The 15,548-nt window shown below is 43.8% G+C and overlaps 1 long non-coding RNA gene across 4 annotated transcripts in view; it reads left to right on the top strand.

Moving 5' to 3' along the window:
• Positions 1-15,548, top strand: part of LOC140528083 (uncharacterized) — a 71,206-nt gene that overhangs the window by 12,554 nt on the left and 43,104 nt on the right. For all 4 annotated transcript variants that reach the window (XR_011975084.1, XR_011975090.1, XR_011975078.1 and 1 more), the window contains one exon: positions 517-596. This is a non-coding gene — a long non-coding RNA (uncharacterized lncRNA). The remainder of the gene's footprint in view (positions 1-516; positions 597-15,548) is intronic.

Below are 15,548 nucleotides of genomic sequence, written 5' to 3'. Positions count from 1 at the left end.
AAGAAAGAAAGAAAGAAAGAAAGAAAGAAAGAAAGAAAGAAAGACAAAAAGAAAGAAAAATAATTGATCAAGTATTTTCTCTATGCTAAGACTGTTCCATTCTGGTGCTACACATACAAAAACAGAGACATTCCCTGGCCACATGGAGCTTACATTTTAATAGGGGAGTTGTGGCCATGGAAGGGTGGTTTGGTCATGGAAGACCCAAGAATGATAATCGGTGCCCTACGAAAGTTGGCTGGCACATCTTTCCAATAGCTATGGCATGTGATTATGATCCCAGTGCCCATCAGGGTCTGAGGTTTTAGGGATCCTCTGTATCCCACAAGGAGAAATCTGGAGAAGGGACCCTGAGGGAAAAGAGCCAGATCATAGCTAAGAATACACCCAGGGTTCCCACTTGGCACTTTCATTGGCTAGATCCTGTCCTTCCAATACGTGCATGTTTTTATTCCCAAATTAAGAAGACAAAGGCATACACTTACTTAGTAAGGCAAACTAAATTCTTTATTCCAGATGGGTGGAATGGTGCCTAGAGTCTTCCAGACCTGAGTTCAAATCTAGCCTCAAGACACTTTCGAGATGTGTGACCCTAGGTAAGTCACGTAACCTCTATCTGCCTTGGTTTCCTCCACAGTTAAATAAGGGGATTGGGGGGAATAAGCATTTACTAAATGCTTACTGTATGTCAGGCACTGGGCTAAGCAAGTATGACTTCCCCAAACCCCGGGAGGCAGGTGTTACTTGGGGATAACAATAGCACCTACTTTCCAGGGTTGTGTGGATCACTTGCAGTAGTATCTGTAAAAGCCCTTGCTTAACATTGTGCCTGACACATAGTAGGCTTGTAATGCTTGTTTCCATCTCCTTTCCACTGCCCTTCTTTGGCCCTGCATGCCCTTCAGAAACCAAGCAGTCTGCAGTGAGCTCTCCTGCCTCCTTTATCTGGGGTCACCCCTGGGTGGTGGGGCAGGGGCTTGAGGTGCTGGGAAGCCTGGAATTCAGAGACAGCAGAGACCAATCAAGGAAACTGAGACATGGGGTGGAGGCTTTCCATTTTTTGGGGAGGGGATGGGGCCCTGAATCCAACTCTTGTCCTCTAGATGCCCCATTCCTATGTGCTGCCTCCTTCAGGAACATGCCTATGGGCCAGAAGGGTCTCTGTGTGGCCTGAAGGAAAGCCTCTGTGGCTTTGAAGAGTGTGGATTGTGTTCCCTCCTGGCTGGGGGCCTGCCCACCCTTTGGGCTGAGGGCTATCCCACCAGGGACGTGTGAGGCTTAGTCCTTTTCATGAACAATTGACAAAGTCAGGTCGGTCTGCCTGTGAGAGTGGGGAGTTGTTCAGACCTGTAACCCCATGGCAGACCGCAGGAAACTTCCCAGGTCCGATTACATTTCATCACAGAGGGTGAATTTATGCCTTTCAGCCCCAACCTTTGCTCCAACAACCTCCCTGCTCTCAGTTGTTGACTGGAAGATCAGGTCAGGTCATCCATGGAGGCCCAGAGTGGGGTAGGCTGAACCTGGACCCCTCAGGACTCCTTTAACATTCACACTCAGGAGGGATCCTGGAACTTAGGCTAACCACATGGCTTCAGGCTCAGCTCTGATCCTAACTGGTGATGCAGCCCTTCAGGAAGGACCTTGAAGTTCCCTAAGCCTCAGTTTGTGTCTCTGTAAAACTGGCATAAATCTGCATACCTCCATGCCCAAGTCTCAGAAGGCTGCCAGGACCATTTTACCCTAACCTGCAAACAGCAGTAGCTCAGTAATTACTTACCAAATGGGATACAGTAAAATAAAACTGAACAGAGAAGAAATACTAGCCACATTATACAGAGGGAGGTTTTGGTGCAGGGATGAGGGGTCCCAACCTTCCTTGCTTTCTCTCCTCTGCAGAGGAGAAAAGGTTTGCTAAATACGGCTCAAGAATGTTTAAACCACTTAAGGGAATGGACTCTTTTTCAAGCACCCTTAAGTATGTTTAGAGAACACTCACAGCTAATTGCAGGCCATTTTTAATTTCACAGTTACAGCCAATACCCCAGAGAAAATTCTTTAACAAGAGCAGGTCTGCAGGATGAGGGCTGGGAAAGAATTCTGGAATTAGAATCAGAGACACCTGACTTGTTACTTGACTCTACTTAGAACAGCCTCTTTCCTTCCTGGGGCTCAGTTTCCCAAGATGTACAAAGAAGATCTGGGCCCAGATGACCTCCAAGGTCCCTCCCATCTCTACATCTTTAGTCCTAGTTCTAGTCATTGCATGGGCATCAAATGAATTTAACAGGGAGTTAGAGTAGGCTATTAGTAAGAGTCCTTTCTTAGGCAGTGGAGGGGAAGGGTGTAGTGGCAAGAGGAAATAATATATAGAGAACCGGGAGACTTAGTCGTGGCTCAGCCATCAGTATCCTGTGAAATTCTGGGCAAGGCACTTGCCCTCTCTGTGCTTCCACTTCTTCGTCACAAAATGACTAGATGACTCCTAAGACCCTACTGACTTCTTTGTTCTCAGGCCCTTCTCAACTCCAACGGTCTATGATCTATGGCAGCTAGGGGGCATCCCATTGGATGGATCACTAGGCTTGGAGTCAGGAAGGTCTGAGTTGAAATCCAGCGCTAGACTGAGGTGACCCTGGACAAGTGACTTAACTGCTGTCTGCTTCAACATGGGGATGATAATGATGGGGTGCTTGGGTGCATGTGTTTGGACCCCAATTCTAAAATCACATTTCTCTTTAAAAATCACGTCTCCCTAGCCTCCAAATACTATCCCAGGTAGTTTCTCCCCAGCCCAAGGACACAGCCTGTCCTACCAACAACCACTTTCTCCCTTCCTGCTATAGTAGCCAGCTGTACCTATAGAATTTATTAGTCTGATCCAGCTGCATACTGACTGAATTGGCTGTGTACTAAGTCATAGCGACATTTGCTACTCATTGATCATTCATATCTATCCGAGACTTAGACATACATATACTCCCTCACATTTATCTTGTCTAACAAGACATTAATGAGAGAAACCTGGTATTTCTGAGTCAGCCCTGACTGTTGGTTGATTTAGTGACATTTCAGGCCTAAAACCACACCCCAAGGTAGCCCCCCACTTCAGCTATATTCCTGATAAAATACCTGTGTAGTAGATACTGAAAGCGCATGTTCCTTTAAGAACTGACCACTCCTTAACCACTCCCTAATCCCATCCCAGAACACCTAGTTAGCATATTTGGCACATGTTCCCAGTTGAATATCCTACATAAACTTTACCTGTACCCCTCTAAGGTTGCAGGTTCCCTAATAACTCTTGCCCACTGAAAAGCATGATAAATCTTTTATCTTTACCTCAAAAATGTTTGAGTCCATGAATTCATTCCAGGCAACCTGCTCCTGGTACTCCAGTCTTTGTGGGGGTCTCACTTCCACCCTTTCCAGCCCTCATCAATAACAGCTTTTACCCAGGATTGTTATGAGGATGAAATGAGATATTATTTGTAAGGCCCTTAGCACAGTGCCTGGCACATAGTTGGTGCTTAATAGACACTTATTCCCTTTCTCCACCATGTTCTGAGGCCCCTGCCATCTCTGACATGTTGTGTTTTATGTTCTAAAGTCCTCTACCTCCAGTTCTGAAATCTTTTGTTCTGTCTTCCAACGTCTTTTCCAACTCTCATATTCTATATTCTGTGCTCCAAGGTCCCTCCCAATTCTGACTTGCTTTATTTTAGATTATTTTCAGTCAATAAATATTATTTGTAAAGTGCTAATGATATGCCAGGCATTTGTGATATAAAAAGAGACAAAAGACCCTGGCCAGTGGAGGAGACAACATACAAACAACTGTGTACCACAAGATCCATACAGGATAAACTGGAGATAATCGAGAAAGGAGGTATCAGGAAAAGCTTCTGGTAGAAGGGAGGATTTTAGATTTCAGTTTGGAAAGGTAACCAGGGCAAGTGGGAGATGCAGATGAGAGCTGAGGATATTCCAGGCACTGGAGACATTCAGCCCTGGAGATACAGTATCTCTTATATTGAATCCTGGAGGCAGTAGGAAGGGGATGGAGATTAGGGGCCAGTGACTTAGATCTGTGCTTTAGGAAAATCACTTTGATGACTGAATGGAGGAAGGACAGGAGTGGGGACAGACTGGACTCAGACCACCCCCTAGCAGCTATTGCAATAGTCTGGGTGTGAAGTGATGAGGGTCTGAACCAGAGTGGGGACGGGGTCAGAGGAGAGAAGTATTGGAGAGAAGCTGCAGATGTGAAATCAACAAGGGAGGCTGAAATTGACCAGAGATGCTGCAGAGGTGAAATTGACAAAAGATGCTGCAGAGGTGAAACTGACAAAAATTGTTGTAGAGGTGAAACTGACAAAAAATGCTGAAGAGGTGAAATCTACAAGTAATGCTGCAGAAGTGAAAGAGGGGAGAGAGTGAGGAGTCCAGGATGACTCCTAGGTTGGGAACTGGGAGGATGGTGCTGCTCTATATAAGGGTTTGGGAGGGAAAGATGATAACTTGTTTGCACGTGTTGAGTTTAAGATATAAATAAAGATAGCTAGTATGTATCCGTCACAAAATGTTTTCAAGTATTATATCATTTTATTTTCTTAACAACTCTGGGAAGTAGGTGCTGGTATTATCCCCATTTCACTAATGAGGAAAAATGAGGCAGACAAATATTAAATGACCTGACTAAGGTCACACACAAGGAAAGGTTTTCTTGTTTTGTTCTCTGTGCTGCCTAAGGTATCTGCCAGCCCTATTATCTTAAAAGGTCCCTTGCCAATCTCATATTCTCTCTTTAGTGATTTTCTTTAAATACCCTCTATGTGGTGATCTTGTGATCCATGCCAGTCACAGTGACTTTATTCTACTAGTATGAAAAGAAAGTATTTATGATGCTCATGAAGCCCTGATGTCCCCCAGGGCTACTTGTGATAATTTAAGAAAATGGCTTTCTCTCTATCAGCATCCTTCTGTCCATCTTACATGCCTCAAGGAAACCTTCCTTATGCTGAGCTCTGATCTCATCACAGCCCTAACCGAAAATCCTTCAGTGGCTTTCCCTGTTGACAGCAGCAACTCCACATTTCTCAGCAGGGCATTCAAAGCCTTTAACTCCACTAGCTTAGGTAATCTTTCTGATCTTGGGTGCCACATGTTCAGAATGTTTTTCACTAGTAAAATTATGACTCTTTGAAGGCAGAATTCTTTTTCTCTTTGGGCACTCAGTGACTAAGACAGTACCTGGTATATAGTAGGGGAATAATCAATGTTTGGCTAATTGAATTGAGTGTACACACTGTATAAGGCTTTATCCTTTCTGTTCCTCCAAACACTCAGCACATCTTTCTAACTCCCAGATTTGCTCAGGCTCTTTCTTCTCCTGTGCTAAATGGCCTTCCACCCTCATCCCACACTGTCTACTCAAATCCTATGTGTTATTCAAGAATCAGCTCAAATTCTATTTCATTCAGGTAACTGTCTTTGTTGACACCGACTCAAAGAGATGTTCTTTTCTCAACACTCTCACATTACTGACAGCCAGACTCACTAATCTTGGCTCTAAATCCTATATTGTATTAGGATGTATGACGACTCTTATATTTCCTGTGTGTATCTTGTCTCCCCACAACAAGCCTTCTCCTGGAGGGCACAGGGGCTGGACTGTCTGCTTCCTTGTATTCTGTATATATCTCATTTGTACATAGTTGTTTGAATGTTATTTTCCCCTTTACTACTAAAGAACAGGGACTGTTTCCCTCACTCCCCTCCCCTTTTTCATTGTATCTCCAAGACTTAGCATAGTGCTTGGGAAAGGGAGTAAAAGGAACAATCATTTATATAGTACCTACTATATGTTCCAGGTATTGTGCTAAGTGTGAGTTTTAACAAATATTAAATCATTTTATCTTGGGATATAGTACACACTTCATAACTGCTTTTTTTCCTCCACAGTGCTGACACAGAATCTTCAAGCAGCATTTGTTTGTGACTCTCAGTTCTACGTGGTCCTTTCCTCTGATGTTTTATGGAGTTTCTATCAGAGGAAAAAAGTATTTAGTAATAATCATAGTAGCTCAGAGCCCCCAGTTAGGAAAATCCCTAACATTCAGAAAGGGTTTGGCTCTCTGTCCTAATTTAAAGTTTTATGTAGTTTTAGCTAACCTTCATTATGTTTGCAATAAAATTAGGGTGGAGAAAATGCTTAGGTTAAAAAAAAAAGAAGCTGCCTATAATAGTCTATCATTGGTCAGGAATAAGGAGGGGAAGATGGGGGGAAAAAAGATCTTTGTAGGGTGAATTTCCTCAGCCCTTGAAGAGGTGGGTGCAGCCAACAGTTTTGCTTTGAGTCTTTTATTCTGAGATTCTTTCATGGTCCAAGGACTCTCCTCAGCCTCTTTCATTTCATAAGCATCTCCTTTTCAGTTTCTTTTTTTGGCAGTTTGTCACATGTCACTGTTACTTCCCATGTCTGTGTATGTCCTGAGCATGACTGGGGATGCTATCTCTCCATTAACACTGTTGCTGCTCAAGTCTGGCTGTCCCTACTCTTTTCTTGGTATGTCTTTCCTGGGCTCTGTGAGTCCCTAGAACAAATCTCAGGCAGAACTGGACAGAGTGTAGACTGGGCAAAGATGGTCATCCCAGGTCAACCTATGAAGTTCTCAGCTGGAGTGGGCTAAGCCAAGGAGGTGTCTGCACTGTTTGGCATTAATATGAGATTTTCAGAAAATGGGGGTCACCAGCTTGCCAGCCTAGATTGGAAAGATCAGATTAAAGTTTCCCTGTTGATCTGTACTGAGATGGGATCTGAGAGTGGCTCCCACATTTCCAGTCTGAGAAAGATGGGGAGAATCAGTCTTTAAAAAAGAAGTTTCAGGCATGTCTAAAGTCTGCTTTCAGGATCAAAGATAGTGATAGTACCCAGGTCATTCTAAAGGCTGAGAGGGAATTCTTATCCCTCTCAATCAATCAGGAAACATTCATTAAGCACTGAAATGTTAAATCTCAGTCAGTTCTCACAGTGGCATTACTATACTTCCATTTTCATTTAAGTACCGAGCTACATGGTGCAGTAAATGAGTGCCTGGCACAGAGTCATCATCTTCCCGAGTTCAAATTCAACCTCAGACACTTGTGTGACTCTGGGCAAGTCACTTAACCCTGTTTATCTCAGTTTCCTCATCTGTAAAATGAACTGGAGAAGTAAATGGCAAACCACTCCTGTATCCTTGCCAAGAAAGCTTCAAATAGAGTGACAGAGTCAGACAAGACTGAGACAATTGAGCAACAGAAACAACCGACTAGGTGCAGATTATTCAGTTTGCCCCCTGGGGTGAGGCGTGTGTGTGTGTGTGTGTGTGTGTGTGTGTGTGTGTGTGTGTGTGTGTGTGTGTGTGTGTGTGTGTAAGTTTGAGGAAGACACATCCCAGGGTTTTGTGAAAAGCACAATGTAGGAGGAAACTCTGACAAGAATACAAGGAACTATAATACATATATACTTAGTACTAGTGTTATAATCACTACTAATCACAACTATTACTGCTACTATCCATAGTCACAAGAAAAAAGTTCTAAATCACTGTTGATTATGAAAGTGCAAATTAAAGCAACTTGGAGATGTCACTTCATACCTATCAAATTGGCTAATATTACAAAAGAAAAATGATAAATGTTGGAGGGATGTGGAAGAATTGACACTAATGCAGTGGTGGTGCAGTTGTGAATTAGTGCAGCTATTCTGGAGAACAATTTAGAACTACATGGAAGAGCTGTCAAACTGTGCATGCCCGTTGACCCAGAAATACCACTACTAGGTCTGTATTCCAAAGAGATCAGAGAAAAGGGGAAAGGGCTCATATATGCAAACGTATTTGTAGCAGCTCTTTTTTTGTGGTGGTAAAGAACTGGAAATTGAGAGGATGGTATTCAGTTGGGAAATGGCTGAACAAATTGTGGTACATAATTGTGAAGGAATACTATTGTGTTACAAGAAATGATGATGAGAACAGTTTCAGGAAAACCTGGGAAGACATATGAATAGATACGAAGTGAACCAGGAGAACATTGTATACAGTAACTACATTATTTTAGTAATGATCAATTCTGACTTGGCTACTCTGATCAGGACTATATCCAGGTCTGAATGCAGATTGAAGCATACTATTCTCTCTCTCTTTCTCTCTCTCTCCTTCCCTCCCCCCCCCCCCTTTTCTCTCTCTGTCCCTCTATTTCTTTCTCTCTTTCCCTCTCTTCCCTATGGTTATTCCCCTTGGTTCTGATTCTTCTTTACAAAGTGACTAATGTGCAAATATGTTTATTACGACTGTACATGTAGAGCCTATATCAGATTGCATGCCATCTTAGGAAGGGGGGAGGGGGAAATTTAGAACTCAAAATTCTACGCAAGTGATTGTTGAAAACAAAACAAATATTTTAGAACAAAAAGACAATGATCCAAGACAATTCCAAAGGACTCATGATGAAGAATACTATCCACTCCAAAGAGAGAGAACGGATGAACTCTTATTTCGGATTGAAGCACATTTTTAAACTTCATTTTTCTTGTTTTATTTTTTGTCTGCATTTTCTTTCACAAAATGCTTAACGTAGAAAAATGTTTTTCAAGACTTCATATGTATAATCACTATCAAATTACTTGTCTTCTCAAGGAGACGGGAGGGTTGGGAATAAGGGAGAGAATTTGGAACTCATCATTTAAAAAATGTTAAATTTTTACATGTAATTGGGAAATTTTTAGAAAAATAAAATATACTTTAAGAAAATAAAGTCAAGTTACAAGTGTTAATTAAGCTCCTTATAAATGTGAGGCAAAACCTTACCCATGTGCCAGATCTTTCCCTTATCCCTCTCAAATAATAGTGTGACCAGCGTCTCTCTTCCATCAGATTTCTCACTGAGCTTTGCTGGGAATCTCCTCTCTCTATTCATCTCACTCAAATCAAAAGAGCAGAGTTCAGTGATTAAGCACTTACTACGTACCAGGTGCCATGCTAAGTGTTGGAGATACAAAGACAAAAGTCTAATGTTCCCTGACTTCAATAAGCTTATATTCTTAGGGGAGACAACACATATGTAAACAGGCAGATTTAAAATACAAATATTGTCATATACAGAACAAGTTTATAGATAGATCCAGACACATAAAGGTAACTTTGGAAAGGAAGGGCTCTAGAAGGGGCAAGGAGGGCCTCCTCTGAAAGGTGCCACTGAAGCTGAAATTGGAAGAAAATCCAGGGTAACAAGAGCTGGAGATGTTCTCTCTGTCTCCCTCTGTCTTCATTTACACCAATAGATGTCTTGGTATCTTTCCCAACCTGAGAAACAGTAATCAAGGAACAGATACTAATTGGATGATGACCTGAATGTATGCATGCACAGGCAACATGCCCTAGTTCATAATATGGTGATAGGGCTACTCTCCAAGTGCTGTGATTTTCTGTCACAATTGTTTTACTCCGTTGGAATGAAATAAGGAAAAGGAAAGATGGAAGGAAGGGAGGAAAGAAAGGAAAAAGAGAAGGAAGAGAGGGAAGAAGGAAGGAAGAAGGAAGAAAGGGAGGGAGGAAGGAGGGAAAGAAGGAAAGAAGAAAGGAAAGGAAAGGAGGAAGGAAGAAAATGGAGAAGAATGAAGAAGAGGAAGAAAAGAAAACTCCACAATAGTCTCTTTGGGAAAGGATTCTTCCTGCTGCCTTGGAGCCCAGGTATCAGTGAGCTTGCTCACTTTTTCTCCCAGCCTTGGTCCAGAGCCAGACTCTGGGCTGTTGGAAATAATAATTCTCTCAAATGGCCTCTCCTTTCATGCCTGTGACCTGGCTGCGTGCCTCCAGGCCACTTCCTGCTGACCCATGGTCTCAGCAAGTTTCACATCCACAGAGTTCCTGGGTCTCTCCATCCCTAGCTTCTCTAAGCTGTCTCTCTTCCATCACCGACGTATCTGAAACGGTTGGTCCCTCCATTACTCCACCCAGTGTGGGTGGAGAAGGGCATATCCCCTTGCCTCTTCAGATCAGGGACATTGCCTGGGGCAGAGTGATGCCGAGAAAGCTCTATTCTTACCTGTGGACAAAAGCCACGTTTGTCTTCCAAACCAGTGACAACATGCCAGGCAGAGAACAACCTTTCCCTTTAATAATGCTTCTTTTTAAATGTTCTTTCCTTCCTTGTCTCAGGAGGGAGGCACAGCGCTTGAGGACTCACCTGGGTCATTGACTGGCAAGGGGAATAGCTCCAGACCCCTCAGCCCTGAAGGTGCCGTGAGGCTGGATATGAACCAGTTCTCCCTCGGGGACTTTGTCATCAGAAGTCAATGCCAAGGCCAGGCTGGTGGTGTAAGGCCCCTTTAAGCTGCCCTAGACCGTGGAAAGGGTGTTTAGTCTAGTTCAGGCCATTTTGGGGCTCAGAGGCCCATAGGATTTAGATCTGGAAGAGTCCTTGGACATTATTTAGTCTAATTCTGCCTATTTTAGGGATAATATGACTGAGGCCCAGAGAGGGAAAGTCATTTGTCTGAGGTCATGTGGGAGCTAAGTAACAGAAATGAAATTCTGCTCATCCTTTGATTTTAGACCCCAGGCTTTTTCCATAACAACTTGAGTGATGGGACTCCTGTGGGGATATCCCAGGCCATAGTGGACCTTTGTTATATGAGTAATCTGGTTGGTTGTTGTCCTTCATTCTCAAAGAGGACCAACATGACATCATTATGTTAGAGTCAGTGTCTGATTGCTTGATCAGATCAATACAAACCCGGAATGCTGTATCATAGATCAGGCACAAATAGTACATGTGAACGTTTGGGGTAGATTCTCTAAATTTGCTCATCCTACATTTCCTTTGAGTTGTCTCAATTCTGCTTTGTTCATAGAGCACAGTACCATTTCTGATGTGGGCACACCATGCTGAGCAGTCCTGTGCCAGTGTCTCCCATGTCTCACAATCAATTCCAAAGTTCTTGAGAGATACCTTGAGAGCGTCCTTGAATCATGTCTCCTGACCACCATGTGAGCACCTGCCCTTCTCCATAAAAAGGTCTTTTGGGCAAGTGTGTGTGTTTTGTATTGGAACAAGGTGGCCAGCCAGTAGGAGTTGCACTCTCCAAAGTGTACTTTGAATGCTTGGCAGTTTAGTTCAAGCAAGGACCTCAGTGTCTGATACCTTATCCTGTCAGGTGATCTTCAGAAGTTTCCTAAGACAATTGAAATGGAAACATTTCAGTTTTCTGACATGGTTCTAGTAGTCCAGGTTTATTCAACAATGAGGTCAGCACAATGGCTCTGTAGACCTTCAGTTTGGTAGTCAGTAGACTGGGACCAACATGGAAAAGTACATTTCTCTAAAACCCTCTGTCATTTAGGGCTGACCTTTCACCAAGGAATTACTAGATATGTCAAAACACAGAGTGAGTTTCTGGTAGTAAGTTCCCCATCCCTGCAGGTACTCAAGAATAGAAGGGAGGAGCAAGAATTTACTAAGTGCCTACTAGGTGCCAAGCACTGTGTCCAGAATATAATTGAGGGCATGTAAAAGCTATGAAATGGCCCCCAGAGAGCCTTCTGCTCACTCAGTCCTTCCTGCTGCCCCTGGGTTATGGACCATCCACAATGGTTGTGTCCACTCAAAAGCATCAGTCCTGAATTTTAGGAATTGATACTTTTCTTTGTAAGTAAAGAATAGTTTTTGTTGCAGCCTAGACTCTAGAGGAACTGGCTCTCTCTTGGGCCCTCTTCTCTCCTTGTACCATCACTGCCTTGGTGACCTTGATACATTTCATGGGTTCAGTCATCTCTGGGCAGATGGCTCCCAGACCCATTCCTCTAGCCCTAACCTCTCTCTTAAGATTCAGTCCCACATCAGAACAACTGCCTATTGGACATAAGGAACTTGGCATTCTTCAGGCATGTCTACAGCAGAATTGATTTTCTCTCCCTTTACCCCATCCTTCTCCCTACAGTCTCTTGTTCCTGTCAAGGGCACAGCCATCCTGCTGGTCACTGTAAGCCAGGGGCTTACAACCTCAGCTGAATCTTGCTCCTTCTCTCTCACTTCATGATCCAATTGGTTCCCAAACCTCATTCTCACTCTGTTCCCTCCCTCACATCCTTCCCCTTTCACCACCTTGAGAGACCCCATGGCCATCCTCCCCTCCATTAGCCCTCTGCAGTGAGAAGGTCTTCACTGACCCAAAAGGACCCCCTTCCTCTCTTCATCCAATCAACCTCCACACATCTTCCAAGATGATGGACTGACCAGGCCACTTACCTGCTCAGCCTCTGCTGGCTCCCTATTGCCTAGAGGACCAAGCATAAACATCTGATATTCCAAACTCTTGATAACTTGTTACCCAGGCTTAGGGTAGTCTGGCCCCCTTCCCAAACTCTTAGGTTGCTCCAGCCTGGCCTTGCTGCTGCTCACATGTAGTACTCCTTCTCCCACCTATGTGCCTTTGCACAGACTGTTCCTCTGACAGGAATCCACTTCTTCCTCACCCTGATTCTTAAAGTTTCAAGGGTCCTCTTCTCCATGAAGACCCTCTCCATTCCCATGATCTTGTATCTGTTCTATACCTTTGTCACATTTATATGTGTGCATTTTCCCCTTATGATGCGTGACCATAAGCTCCTCAAGGTCATTGACAGCTTCATTGCGATGTTTGTGTCCCCAGGGCCCGCCATGGTAACTCATGCACAGGGACAGGGCCTGGTGCTGTTACTGGCATAGGAAATATCCAGGGCAGGAAATGCCCCCCTACCTTGTCTCAGGAAGGGACAAATTGGTCCTTCTCTTACTCTGACTTACAGGGGTCAAGAGTTGCCCAACTTAGACTCTAAGATACACCCAGGTCACATGGCAGCAGAGGTGCTATGATCAGGTTTTCTTGACTAGGAGAGTGGCTCTCTATCCACTGAGCAACACTGCCCATTTGGACATAGTAGGGGCTTTCATCATTACTTGTTGATTGAATGATTTCACTGTGCCAGGGACCAACAGTGATGAAGATTGTGAGGAAGACAATAAGGATGATGAAGAAGAGAGAGACTACAGCTTGACTTGCATAGATATTTTCCTGCCCGGGCAGGACCAGGAAGCCCCTCTGCAACACATGGGCAGGAGATTATCTTGTGTTTGCTAGAATGCCCCCAGTGAGGGGAGTACACTAGCTCCCAAGGCAGCCTACTCCTCTCTGGGACAGCTCTCAGAATAATGACTAAAAGACATTCAGCAGAAACTGACTTCTTGGGCACTTCTACCTCCTGTTCCTGGTTCTGTCCTCTGGAGTCAAACCAAACAAGTGTAATCCTCCCTTGTCACAGTGTCCTTTCTGATATGTGAGGGCAGCTGCCATGTTTTCCCTAAGGCTTCTCTTCCCCAAGCCTGTGGCCTTCTAGGTCCTTGAGGGTACCAAGTTTTACAGAACAAATCCTTTTAAGGGGGTTTGTTCTGTGAAGTTTGGATTTAGTCAAAGGGCTAAGCTCAAGAACCTAGAGGGCCAGCCATATTCTAGAGGATCCTTATAGGGAATCCACTTGAGGCCTTTCCCCTTCCTAACTGACATCCCTTGGGACACTCCAGCTTATCCGTGTTCTTCCTAAAATGTGATATCTGTAACTAAGCCAATGTTCCAGACATCCTCTGACCAAAGCAAGGGTACACAGACATTCTTTCCATTAATCCTGGAATGCTTTCTTCTCCTAACCCAGCCAAAGACCCCATTTACTCACTTGGCATCCATATCACATAAGAGATTCCTACTGAGCACACTAACACCCTTGGATTTTGTTCTGGTAAACTGCTGTCTAACCACCCCCATCTTAAATGTACAACACAATTGGAATGTTTCTACTGTCTTTCCTAAAATATTGCTGCCAGTCCATCCCTCCAGGGGTCAGGGAATGACTCCCTCTCTGAGATTTCAGGACTAAGAGGTGAAGGTCCAAGGTTCTGCTCTTGACTTTGAGTCTTCCTCTTTGGCCTGGGGCAAGCCTATTTCTGTAACTTAAGCTCCTGTCCCTTTTTCAATAACATGACTGGGGATTCTCTTCAGTCCCTTCCAACGCGGTGATCTGGTTTGTGGACTTGGATCCACAGTCAGATCTGTGATTTCTGGTGAGCTACACTTCCCCATTATCTCCCTTCAGGAGGAGTTGAATAGGTGCATAGAGTAATGGACTGATGGACACTAGGAACACTCATGCTCCTATTCTGCCCCAGACATTTGCTAGCTGTTTAACTCTGGGCAAGTCACTTAACCTCTATTTGCCTCATCCTCTTATCTGTGCAATAGAGGTAATGACAAATCAATGAACAAATATTTGTTAAGCACCTACTATGTTCCAGGCACTGTGGTAAGCATTAGGGAGAGAAAAAGAGGGAAAAGACAGTCCCTGCCTTCCAGGAGCTCACTTTCTATCAGCATCTACTTAATAGAGTTGTGGTGAGATAGCACGTGTAAAGAGCTTTGTAAAATATAAAGTGGTGTTGGGGAGGACAATGATGGTGACGATGATGATGATGATGATGGTGATGAAGAAGAAGAAGATGATGATGATGAAGAAGAAGAAGATGATGATGATGATGAAGATGATGATGATAGTGGTGATGATGGTGATGATGATGAAGAAGAAGAAGAAGATGAAGATGATGATGATGATGATGAAGAAGAAGAAGAAGAAGAAGATGATGATGATGATGATGACGATGTCGTCGTCATCACCCAGTGTGGAGTTTGATCCATGGGCTACATTCTCTGTGGGAGTGAGTATGGACACACTTCCCTGCCTCTCAGAACACTGTTATATTTGATAAAGGGATAAAATGATTGGTAGCAAAAGTAACCATGGGCATTTACTATTTTTCCAGTGGGGAGGGGAAGATGCCTTTAAAGATGCCAATTAAAATGCCTTCTTCAAACAAACAGTTACGCATAGGATATTAGACAGCTTCTCACCTCTGAGATGATCATAACATCCTGCACACTGTCAAGTGATACAGAACGGTGTCTCAATCATTAATGGGATTTACTTGTCCTTGAAATGGAGACTGTTGAACCAGAATCAAAGGAATATTTGTCTAAGGAAAAATTCCCCAAGATTCGGAGTCATTTACCAAGGGAAGGTTAGCCATTGTGACACACAGTGATCTCCCTGCTTCAGAAGGTGAACCGAAAGTCTTGATGTTAGGTGATTTGTCAGGGATGTTGTGACAGTGTGGTACCCTACATTGGGAAGGAGGAAGCCTTGGCAGGGCTGGAGGCTTCTTCCAGTCAAGGAATCCTTTTTTTGGAGCTTAAGATTTGATAGTGACAAGAGGACCACTTGCTTTCTTTGTCCATCCCACGGTCAGAGCATTTGAAATGGATTTAGTGGAGTTATGTTCCTCTAATCTGATCCAGATTAAAGAAACGCGCGCATTCAATGTGTATCCCATTTCATAGCATGTTACCTGCAGCACATCAGCCACACATGGTTTTTTGAATTTCCATGAAGGAAGTTGAGAAGGGACTGGAATCTGGAGGGTTT

Source organism: Notamacropus eugenii, chromosome 1 (assembly GCF_028372415.1).
Source record: "Notamacropus eugenii isolate mMacEug1 chromosome 1, mMacEug1.pri_v2, whole genome shotgun sequence".
NCBI classification, from domain to species: Eukaryota; Metazoa; Chordata; class Mammalia; order Diprotodontia; family Macropodidae; genus Notamacropus; species Notamacropus eugenii.
The sequence above is the reverse complement of the archived record's forward strand: the minus strand, read 5'-3'. Positions and strand labels throughout refer to the sequence as shown.